The sequence below is a fragment of the Montipora capricornis genome, chromosome 7 (genome assembly GCF_036669925.1).
Source record: "Montipora capricornis isolate CH-2021 chromosome 7, ASM3666992v2, whole genome shotgun sequence".
Classification (NCBI taxonomy): domain Eukaryota; kingdom Metazoa; phylum Cnidaria; class Anthozoa; order Scleractinia; family Acroporidae; genus Montipora; species Montipora capricornis.
The window spans coordinates 36,899,416-36,911,849 of NC_090889.1; the positions used below are offsets into that span (position 1 = coordinate 36,899,416).

Below are 12,434 nucleotides of genomic sequence, written 5' to 3' on the forward strand. Positions count from 1 at the left end.
CATATCGTCACACAACAAACACGTTCTTTCAGATGCAAATACACCAGCACCGCAACCTGACACCTGCAATTGTGGAAAAAAGCCTGAATGCCCACTCGAAGGTAAATGCCTTCAAACTAACGTAATTTATCAAGCAACAGTCACCACCGAGACAACAACTGAAACCTACGTTGGACTAGCCACAAACTTCAAGGAACGCTACAGGAATCACAAACATCTTTTCGATATTCAAACAGAAGAAATGAGACAGAGCTTTCCAAACATGTTTGGCACTTACAAGATGCAAAGAAGCCGTTTCAAATCAAATGGAAAATTCTTAAAAAATGTAGACCCTACAGCAATATTAGCAAGAAATGTAGTCTTTGTCTGAATGAAAAATTCATAATCATGTGTAAGAAAGAACTGTGTAGCCTCAACAGAAGAAACGAATTAGCAAGTTCATGCCCCCACAGAAACCAATATGTACTCCGGAACTTTAGAGTAACGTAAATTTAAAATACCGACATAGAATCCCCTTATATCATGTTTTGTTACCTAGCAGCTGCTAAAATGTAACGCATTTACTATAGCAACCATTCAAATTTCCGTATTTAACTGCCAGCTTTACAATTTCAACAGTTCAGTCGTTAAAATTGCCTGATGAGTGTGGTACTTGTACCATACGAAACAGTTCTTTAGCATTAAACGATCATGGTTACTCGTGAAACCTAAACTTGTGTAAAGTCATAGTTATTGCTCCTCAATCAATTGAGTTGAGCGCTCTACGAAATACGTTCTACTCAAAAAAAGAAATTATATATATATATATATATATATATATATATATATATAAAGTGCGAAACTTGATTTTCGTAAAACAGTGCTCAATACATAGAAGTAGAGCGAAATATATACGGAAGAAAAAACACATAAACTACAAGTTCATCCCTACAAGCCTGTTTCGTGGTCGCTAAAAATCCCCTGATGAGTGGGCGACCACGAAACAGGCTTGTAGGGATGAACTTGTAGTTTATGTGTTTTTTCTTCCGTATATATATATATATATATATATATATATATATATATATAGCTCTTTGGCATTACAAAGCTTTTGCTTTCATGTCCAAATTGAGCACTCTACTGGGATGAGTCATTGCCGCTAGCAATTGCGCATGCTCACTAGCTCGCTAGTTTGAGCACTCTGGCATGGCTTAGATGTACCACATGTGTGGGACATTTGGGGTGGCTTTATAAGCTTAACCTCCATCCCAGACATCAGCACTGCACTGATGAGGCCCAGAAGGCCGAAACAGTACTGTCTGCAGTTAGTTATATATATATATATATCTATATATAAATACTTTAAGAGGAAAAAAGGACGCAACTACATTTCCCGACAAGCCTGTTTCGTGAATCGCTTCACTCTTCAGGGGTTTAAACCCCTGAAGAGTGGAGCGATTCACGAAACAGGCTTGTCGGGAAATGTAGTTGCGTCCTTTTTTCCTCTTAAAGTATTTATTCCGCTCTGCTTTAACGTATTGAGCACTGTTCCACGAGAAAATCGACTTACAGACTCCCTATATATATATATATATATATATAGATACGTAGACTTGAACTAGGTCAAAAACATTTATTTGCTACTCCGAGTTTCATGCTTCTCACGAAGCAATCATCAGGCAACTGCCAAAAAGAAGGAATACATGGTGTTTTACAGTGATTTTGAAAATAACGGTAGCAATTCAATATAGGCTGGGGTGCATAGCAACGGTTAAACAATACAAACTGTTTCCAGTGAGCTGCTAAAAATAAGCCTTAAATAATTACGCTATTGAGAAGGAATTTCTTTGCATGTCTGCAACTTGTTACAAGCTCATTTCTGTTGTTAAGGGTCGCCAAATCTGGTCTACAAATTATATAGTATTTCTCCCACAGACATAAATTACACTTCTTCGTTACATTTGAATAGGATCTCGCATGCCTAACAATCCGCCATTTAATGTGATAGTCGACTTTCTTGTCTTTCAAATCCCATACATATTTACTAAGTTCAGTGGAATTTCTGTAGCGTTCATTTCTAAAGGAACATGTGTGGTTTCTATAACGTAATTTGAATGATGTGTCGCAAAGACCGATGTAAGTTTGCTTTGACTGAGATGTTGTGACCTCTGCTTGATAGATGGTATTCCGCACGTTGCACTTTCCGTCTAGAGGGCGGGATCTTTTGTCACGGCAGTTGCAAGTGTTGATAGTTTGAGCGGGTGGATTTGATGACTTGTTAATGACGGCTTTATTTTGGTTGGAGATAATTGTTTTTACATTGCTCATGCAGCTATAACTAATTTTGAGAGTGTTCCGGTTGAAAATTCTGTGCAAAGGGTGTGATTTTGGGAAGTGCTTGCCGATTAGGGTGAGGAAACACTTTCCAACTTTTGTTTTGACGTTTTGGCTGTACGGAGGATTGAACCAGGTGATGTTTCTAGGCCTATTCTTGCGGTGTTTGGTTTCTGGAGTTGTTTAGAAATGAACGCTACAGAAATTCCACTGAACTTAGTAAATATGTATGGGATTTGAAAGACAAGAAAGTCGACTATCACATTAAATGGCGGATTGTTAGGCATGCGAGATCCTATTCAAATGTAACGAAGAAGTGTAATTTATGTCTGTGGGAGAAATACTATATAATTTGTAGACCAGATTTGGCGACCCTTAACAACAGAAATGAGCTTGTAACAAGTTGCAGACATGCAAAGAAATTCCTTCTCAATAGCGTAATTATTTAAGGCTTATTTTTAGCAGCTCACTGGAAACAGTTTGTATTGTTTAACCGTTGCTATGCACCCCAGCCTATAGTGAATTGCTACCGTTATTTTCAAAATCACTGTAAAACACCATGTATTCCTTCTTTTTGGCAGTTGCCTGATGATTGCTTCGTGAGAAGCATGAAACTCGGAGTAGCAAATAAATGTTTTTGACCTAGTTCAAGTCTACGTATCTATTCAAAGCTCTGGTAAACCCATTGAGCACTTTTAGCTGATGATCAATTTATCACGTCATTTCATTATATATATATATATATCTATATATGTGAGCGAATTCGCTAAAAGGTAGCTGCTGGTGTTTTCGCTTGAGCACGGGCGTAGCATTGTGGCGTCTCAAAATTGAGGGGGCTTGCCGTCAAGGCCTGCTTTGCCAAACAGCCCAGGGACAGTTCTAACTCTGAGTTGTGTGTCAAAAGCACAGGGACGGGGGGGGGGGGGGGGGGGCGCCCTTGCTGCTTTGAGACTTTAACTGCAGTTAGAGTTTGTGGCCTTGTTAAGTGAGACTTTACAATGTAGGATGCCGTAGCAATTTTTCCTGGACTTGTCTAGGCCTGAATGATAGTTTGCCTTTGATCACCAATTAGAGTGAACCCACAGTGTGGAGTAGCTGGGTGATTGGCAGTTGTCTCACCAAAGCACAGGGGTGGGGAGGGTAGCTTTTTTTAAACTTTGTGATGGTAGCAGAATTGGCTTGTTTTCACAATTTCTGCAGCCACATGAAAGCAATCCAATGAAGGGTGGGGCATTCTGTCTGCGCGTGCGCGAGCCATTAAAGATCGAACACACTGCGGCGCCATTTTGTTTTGCGGGTGTGTCGTGCAGTATTTATAATTGGAGATCGGCGCTTTAGAAACACAGTTCAAGAGAGATTGAAAGAATGTTTTTTAGTTCAACAACAGTTCTGTCACAGAATGCTTTTGCAGAATTTGCTGTCGCTTCGATTGGCGAGATTTGAGGATCAGAGTCTGAACAAAATGGTTTATTTCATGTGAAGCACAGCAGAGGGAAAGGGGCTTCCTCTTTCAATTGGTGGCTAAGAGAGAAATCAATTAAACGAGGTAAGTTTCAAGGAATCAAAGTTGTGTTTGTGTTATAGCAGAATGATTTGATGAAAGCGTTTCTTAGTTTCAGAGGCAATAATTGAGGCTAAATCTTGACTTGAGAGTGTTTTATTTACAGATTCAATTTGCTCAAAAATGTTACCCCTCCCCCAAGTTTAAATTTGCATTGTCAACGTTTTCATTCCTTTCTTTTTTCAGTGGTATACAGTTACGGGTCTTAAAAAATGTGCAGCGTTCAAGATCAACGTTTTGTACGTCTGCACTATTTGAGTATTCCTTTTTGATGAATTATGGCATACTTTCCTAAACTTGGATCTCCGCAATCCTTGGTCATTTCCGTCTGTGTCCCTTGCAAAACACAGGTAATTTGTTGACAGTTTCGCTGCTGCAAATGCTTTACTTTGAACAAATTTTTCTTTTTTTTACGATTTTTTTCTGTTTCGTATTAGTGTTTAGTTGCAATGATTTCTCTTAACGAAGGGTAAATTCCTGAAGAAAATGAGTAAAGCTTTTTGAAATATCTTTCCCCCACTCTAAAAATGCCTTCACAACAATAGTCATTTATCCTGCTTTCGCCAAAATGCTGTTTTATGAGCTAAAAAAATGTGCGCTCTTAGTTCAAGCAATTTACAAGGTAGGTAGTTTCGGTCATTATCGGCCCGTGCACAGTTCGGCCAATTCAATTTTGCATTTTTTCCACAGTAATTGAAAAATCATATTTTGTGTACGTGAAGGGTTTGTTGTTTATTTTTGAACTGGCAATATAACGTAACATGGACCAAAGAACGGAAATTTGCACCGATTTTTCTTTTTCCTCTTTTCAACTTTATTCAAAGTTTTGAAAATATGATTTTATTACCCAAAACAGCCTTTTTGGACATTTTAAACTACATTATTCTTGTCCTTTCAATTAACAGCCTAACCTTCAAACTAAATAATAATTTGCAGAGTACGTCTGATCATGGCTCAGAATACATGGCTGAACTGACGTCACTACAACAAAGCACTACTGCTGTGGATAAACATGTGTCCTCACTGGGGGAACGCTCACCTCTACTAATAACCTCATATGTAACTTTATCACAGTGACTGCTGTATTTTATGAATATGCGATGGAAAACACTCGCAGTAATCATTTTTTATGTGCACCCTCAGACAAACCATGTTGTGGGTCTTATAAAATCATAATGATTAACAAACTGTGCTCTGTACATGTGTGTTATGGCATACTTTTCTCTACAAAATAAATCACAAAACCAAGCCCAACTGAATAAACGGCCTTTGCAGCATTTCAGGCCTTATTTTATTTTACTCGAGGTTTTCATAAATTAATTTAAAGCATGCAACCTGCAAATCCAAGGCAAAATTGATTACCCAAAACAGCGTTTTTGGACATTTTTTTTTAATTTTTCTGTTTTCTACAAAAAATACAAAATTAAAATAATGGGATAACCTCGGTCCGTGGGTCTTCTGTCCATTTGATTTCCATGAAAAATGAAAAATGAAAAAATGGATTTTGTATTTTTAATGTTTCATTTGTTTTTACCAAGGAACGTTGAGAATAAAATTCCAACAAACACAAACAAGAAAATCATGGTTTCTTATTGAATAAAAATTAAAAATGACAATTCAAATCTTTAATTAATTCTTGTTTGCAAAGGAAGAAAGAAGAATTGAATAGCAGCCAATCGATTTGAAATCACTATTTTTCAGGACTTTTCCAATCGGGGTCTAATTCTTTGATTTTTCAAGGTGCGGGCTTTCAAGATGGAGGAAATGATCCATGCGTTAAATATCCGATCAATTTTCAATTTTCCTCTGTCGATGATCAAATAAAAATGAAAAATTGGCAAACCATTCCGCACCATGGGACGGACAAGACGAGACCCCAACTAACAGGGCTGGGGTTGGGAGAAGTCACGCAACCCTTGGAGGGGAGGGGAGGGGAGTTGAGTTATGGCGGCTAAAAGGTTTCGCCTTTAAGCCCCTTTAATCTTTACTAGGAGTCATATTTTTATTTCCTCGTCACAAACGTGAAACCAACGACTTGGACCTCCACTAGGCTGCCTTTTGAAAGGCCAAACATTCACATGCGCCAGGTACGTGATATTTGCATCGCAGGAAAATTAACGCTACCGAGCCGAAATAATGGTTTGCAGTCAAGGCTTCCCCTTGAATAAGCTTATAAAAAGACACAACGATACAGGTAAATCAGCACTCTTTCTTTCCAAACTCGGGGTTTTTTTTTTTCATTTGTTTTCAAGAATACATTTTCACAGGTATAAAGCTGTTCAAAGCACTGAATTTAAACACACTATGGATCACACCCTCACAAGCTAAGCTGGTAAAATTATAATTGTGTCATATACATTTTCCTTTCATCCTATAGGAAAAACCTGAGCAGTACTCAATAATAATGGATGTGATTTCACGGAGGATAAAGTGGAACATGAGGATAAAGTCAAAGAACCGGCTGAAATTTGCAGCTATGAGCAATACTCATAAGTGAGGTCTCGGAATAACTGAATTGCATTTTGGAACAATGTTGGATTTCCATTTACTACATTTGGCATCCATCACAAGACAATGGGTCTATACCAAATTCTGGCCAGGTTGTCAACTGCTCCCCACTTCCTTCAAATAACTGAACAGCCACCGCTGTTGTTGGAACACTTTCTTGTCCATAGCTGCTTGCAGATTGTTTGGATGTACTCTCTGTTCTATTATAATGCAGAGAGAATATGAACATACCGGTAGCTAGTGATTTAAGAACATGGTTATACAGTGATTTTACCTGACCCGTGAAACAGAGAATTTAAAAATTAGACAAGAGGTACTTACCTTGAAGTGTAATTGTAATTCTCTGAAGATGCATGTGGCATTATGGGATAAATTTGCCCACCCTGTCTGTGAGATGTTTTACCCACCCATTTATTGTTGGACCGTCGCCATACACTTGGCACAGGGAAGAATGGTTTACTTGCCTTGCATGAGCCATTTATATTCAACTCATTTGCATAATAATAACATGCTTTGAAGTGTGGCTGCTGACATTAGCATTACAAAGGAATGCAAATTTATCCCATAATGCTACATGCATCTTCAGAGAATTACAATTACACTTCAAGGTAAGTACCTCTTGTCTAATTTTTAAATTCTCTGTTTCATGGGTCAAGTAAAATCACTCTATAACCATGTTCTGAAATCACAGTGGTATTTTTTTAGTATTTTTTTAATACCGGTATGTTCATATTCTCTCTGCATTATAATAGAACAGAGAGTACATCCAAGCAATATGCAAGCAGCTATGGACAAGACAGTTAAGGTGACACCAGATGTTGCTCCAACAACAGCGGTGGCTGTTCAGTTATTTGAATGAAGTGGGGGGCAATTGACAACCTGGCCAGAATTTGGTATAGACCCATTGTCTTGTGATGGATGCCAAATGTAGTAAATGGAAATCCAACATTGTTCCAAAATGCAATTCAGTTATTCCGAGACCTCACTTATGAGTATTGCTCATAGCTGCAAATTTCAGCCGGTTCTTTGACTTTATCCTCATGTTTCACTTTATCCTCCGTGAAATCACATCCATTATTATTGAGTACTGCTCAGGTTTTTCCTATAGGATGAAAGGAAAATGTATATGACACAATTATAATTTTACCAGCTTAGCTTGTGAGGGTGTGATCCATAGTGTGTTTAAATTCAGTGCTTTGCACAGCTTTATACATGTGAAAATGTATTCTTGAAAACAAATGAAAAATAAAAACCCACGAGTTTGGAAAGAAAGAGTGCTACTTTACCTGTATCGTTGTGTCTTTTTATAAGCTTATTCAAGGGGCAGCCTCGACTGCAAACCATTATATCGGCTCGGTAGCATTAATTTTACTGCGATTTCAAACTTTTTGTTGTCGTCTCATTCTAGAAAAGTTGCTCTATTTGATGTATTTCGATTCATACAAATACTACTTCGAGCAAATGCGAATATCACGTACCTGGCGCATGTGAATTTTTGGCCTTTCAAAAGGCAGCCTAGTGGAGGTCCAAGTCGTTGAAAACGTCTGAACATGCAGGGAACCATATAGGTTTCACATTTGTGGCGAGGAAATAAAAATATGACTCTTAGTAAAGAATAAAGGGGCTTAAAGGCGAAACCTTTTAGCCGCCATAACTCAACTCCCCTCCCCTCCCCTCCCCTCCAAGGGTTGCGTGACTTCTCCCAACCCCAGCCCTGTTAGTTGGGGTCTCGACTTGTCCGTCCCATGGTGCGGAATGGTTTGCCAATTTTTCATTTTTATTTGATCATCGACAGAGGAAAATTGAAAATTGATCGGATATTTAACGCATGGATCATTTCCTCCATCTTGAAAGCCCGCACCTTGAAAAATCAAAGAATTAGACCCCGATTGGAAAGGTCCTGAAAAAGAATGATTTCAAATCGATTGGCTGCTATTCAATTCTTCTTTATTCCTTTGCAAACAAAAATTAAAGATTTGTATTGTCATTTTTAATTTTTATTCAATAAGAAACCATGATTTTCTTGTTTGTGTTTGTTGGAATTTTATTCTCAACGTTCCTTGGTAAAAACAAATGAAACATAAAAAATACAAAATCCATTTTTTCATTTTTTATTTTTCATGGAAATCAAATGGACGCAAGACCCACGGACCATTAACGCACACAAAATATTATTTTTCAATTATTGTGGAAAGAATGGAAAATTGAATTGGCCTAAATGTGCACGGACCCTTAATGTTTTGTTTCTAATCTCGTATTTAAATTGACCAAATGAGGAGCAATCAAAACAATAAAAAATGGGAATTCGTGTCCCTTCAATTCCTTGATATTTTGGCAGTCCATCCAAGGGAACTACTGGCAAAAAAAAGTTTTCAATTTGCCTTGGATTTACAGGTTGCATGCTTTAATTTATGAAAACCTCGAGTAAAATAAAATAAGGCCTGAAATGTCGCAAAGGCCCTTTATTCAGTTGGGCTTGGTTTTGTGATTTATTTTGTAGAGAAAAGTATGCCATAGCACACATGTACAGAGCACAGTTTGTTAATCATTAACATTTTATGATTTTTAACCCACAACATGGTTTGTCTGAGGGTGCACATAAAAAATGATTACTGCGAGTGTTTTCCATCGCATATTCATAAAATACAGCAGTCACTGTGATATAGTTACATATGAGGTTATAAGTAGAGGTGAGTGTTCCCCCAGTGAGGACACATGTTTATCCACACCAGTAGTGCTTCTGTTCAGCCATGTATTCTGAGCCATGATCAGAAGTACTCTGCAAATTATTATTTAGTTTGAAGGTTAGGCTGTTAATTGAAAGGACAAGGGGGATGTAGTTATCAAGAAGATTGAAAAGAGTGCTTTATTGCATGTCTTTAATTTGAAGAATTTCCTTGTCACAGCCTTTCTTGAAAAGTGTCCATGCAAAATCCATAAACAAGTTCTGGTATAAACTTATCAGTCATCTTGCTTTGGAAAAAGTGTTTCATATAGAGAATTAAAAATTAGGATGAGAAGAACTGACAGCATGTTCTCTGCTGTTTAGAGAGATGTGCAGTGGCTCAACAATTGGAACAATGGACAGAAGTGATGGCTGAGGGGTCACGTTATGAGGAAAGGTGTTACCTTGAGAACCAGTAGTGAATGAAGATAAACGGGCAGAGTTGTTATGTGAAACAGCCATATTTGAAGCTCTTGAAGTTCTGGATTATGATTGGAATCTTAAACACTCATAGATAATTCATTTGTTTGCAGTAAAATTGACAAATGTGTTGAATTCATCAGGCTCATTCAAATGGGATTCTTTGTTGCTTATAAATTCAATGTACACTTAAGATTTCACTAGTTGGAGTCAGATCCTACATAATGAAATGTAAGGTGATCAGCAAGTTGATATGAAGAAAAACACTCCTGATCATTAAGTTTTTGATATCCATTTATTGTGAATACAGTTGTTGACCATTTCCTCATATCTTATACTTCCGAAGGACTAACAAATTAAATTATATTTTAATTCCATACTTGTAAACTTTTAAAAAGCTTGGGGCTTGATATTAATTAAAAAGGGAATACTGTTTGGTGTGTCACTCTTAACATCGCTTTGTTCCCTGGGCATGGTGTAGTGAGAACTTACTAATTTCCTGTTGTCATTTTGTCATCAATTTTCAACTTGAATGGTCTGATTCTTTGGAAATGAACACAGAGAAGGGGGAACTAAATTTGCTTGTAGGTGATGAGATCATTCTTACAGATTGAGAGTGGTGTACATGGGAATCATAGACCTTGCTATGCCCTTAGACAGTGGTTACTTATTTCCGGTTCACAGATTTAGCTCCCTAGGGATTTGGGATGTGCTTAAACTCAAAACCTTAACCAGTTATTTTGCTCTAGTTCCCTGAAGCTAACACCATGTAAGATAAGTAATTTTCAAATGCTACGTGCTCCATGCAATACACGAAACCAAGAAGAAGACTTTCAATGGTACGCATGAACGAATACACATGATAACCTGACTTACTCTCTGTCAGAAGCTTCAAACGTTCCACAATTTCTAAAAATTTTTCCCGTGGTAAAATTATCAACTTTCTATTTTCTTGCTGTTTACTCAGACCATAATTTGGCCAAAGCTGCTGTTTTTGGCCCGTCCATTCGTTCACGTTCATGCCAACAAACTTGAAACCAAAAAAATGCAAGCTATCGTAAACTTTGGGTGTGAACATTTATTTTCATAATGGAGCTGAAATTGTTGATATTTTAACATATTTCAAACATGAACGCCCAACAGAACAGAGGAGAATACAGTGAGAGGTAAACACGCGGGTTGGAATCAAAACTAACGCGGTAAAATGTCTGTCCAGTCTGCTTATGTGTGTTTGAAGAGCCCTTCGAATTCTGCAACTTTCGCAAATAGTTATTAGTTATTCATGGAGTCAGTAATCTTTACAAGGCTTAAAGGTTTAAAGTCTTATAAAGATTACTAGGCTTATTTAGCAACAGAACGGGAACGTCAGTACTAGTGGCGAGGGCGTGCGCAGAAAAAAATATTAATGAAAATTCAGAATGGAGCAGACTCCACTCTTTTCTTCTCTATTCTAAATTCTCATTGGTAGTTTTGCTGCGCGCGACGTCGCCACCCGGCGTTCCCGTTCTGTTGCTAATAGGGAGCTTAAGATCTACGACGACGACGTTGACGAAAACGCCACAAAACAATAATATCATTGGTTAAAAGAGCATAAATAATCGTGCTGCACGTGCGGCACGGATTTTAGCTCATATTTTTGCGGTTGTCTGCGTGACGACGACGTGAAATGACGAAATTTTGGGTTTTGACGACAACGTGAGCATGCAACAGAGAATCTCTTATTCTCTATTTTCAGTATGAAACCGCTCGTACCATTTTATTTTCAGGATCCTTCGCCCACATTGTGCGACGTGAACGAGATGGAATAATCGCGGAAGACTTACAATAGAGCAAAGTTCTATTTTGAGGTGACGTTTTCGTCGACGTCGCTGTCGTAGATCTTAAGGTCCCTAAATAAGCCTACTGACTCCGTGACAAGTTGGTTTCCCCTTATTGTTAGAAAGTACTTTGCTGTGACTTTTTGCCATAAACAGCCCAACCGTGTTGAAGTTTCGATTTGATCGGCGAATAACTTCCTTTTTACTTAAAACATGTGTGGACCTCAACAAAACAGAAATAAATTTTATTTTCACAGTTTCAATACTCACAGCTTAAGTCCAGCCAGCTGAACTCAGTGCTCAGCATTATATGCAGTAGCTGCCTTTTTGGAACTATCCAATAGTTCATCAGGTTCATCAGCAATTTCCGTCATTTTGAAAACGCGATCAAAATGTGAGAGACTGGTAATGATGACCTAATTTGGAACAGGTGTTCTATATATGGTCATCGACGACAGTCTGTGATGGACTGTGTTTCCAGAGAACAGATGGATGAAGAACTGAACATCTTAATTGGTTTATTAAGTTTAACTATGGATTTGTACAGAATTGGCGCAAGAAACTCACCTAATTAAGCAAGCCTAAGGTGAAATCATACAAAACAATTATTCTTTCAGCTTGTGCCGCCATGTATCATGAGATTTGCCTGTCCGTCGTGAGACGGATATTGAACAGATAATTGTGATACGTGAGAGGTCTGAAATTTTAATCGAAGGAAACAGCATGTACTTGAGTGTACTTGAAAGTCAAAATATTCCAGATACAGAGATGTTGTCCCTGGTTTATCTGCCAAATCAAGCGCCCACTAAAGTCACAAAATCGCCTGCCGAAGCAAACAGTTCCAACACAATCGCCCTTTGAGGCAAACAATTTAAGGCAATCGCCCGTTGAGGCAAACAATTCAACATTTAAATTTAAATTGAGAAATACAGATTAACAGATTATCACACATATGGAAAATCACCTTGATATTTCTTACATCCAGACCTGTTAATAGTTCATTTTAAGTTACCTATTAAATTACAAGAGAATTAACCAATTATTCAGGAATTATACAATAATTTATATATACAGTTTATGACAGATAATT

General features: G+C 37.8%; 1 long non-coding RNA gene across 1 annotated transcript; it reads left to right on the forward strand.

Moving 5' to 3' along the window:
* The first annotated feature begins 5,805 nt into the window (after positions 1–5,805).
* LOC138057902 (uncharacterized) lies at positions 5,806–9,960 on the forward strand. The gene is made up of 2 exons (XR_011133751.1): positions 5,806–5,961; positions 9,432–9,960. It is a non-coding gene; the product is annotated as an uncharacterized lncRNA (long non-coding RNA).
* Positions 9,961–12,434: the final 2,474 nt, after the last annotated feature.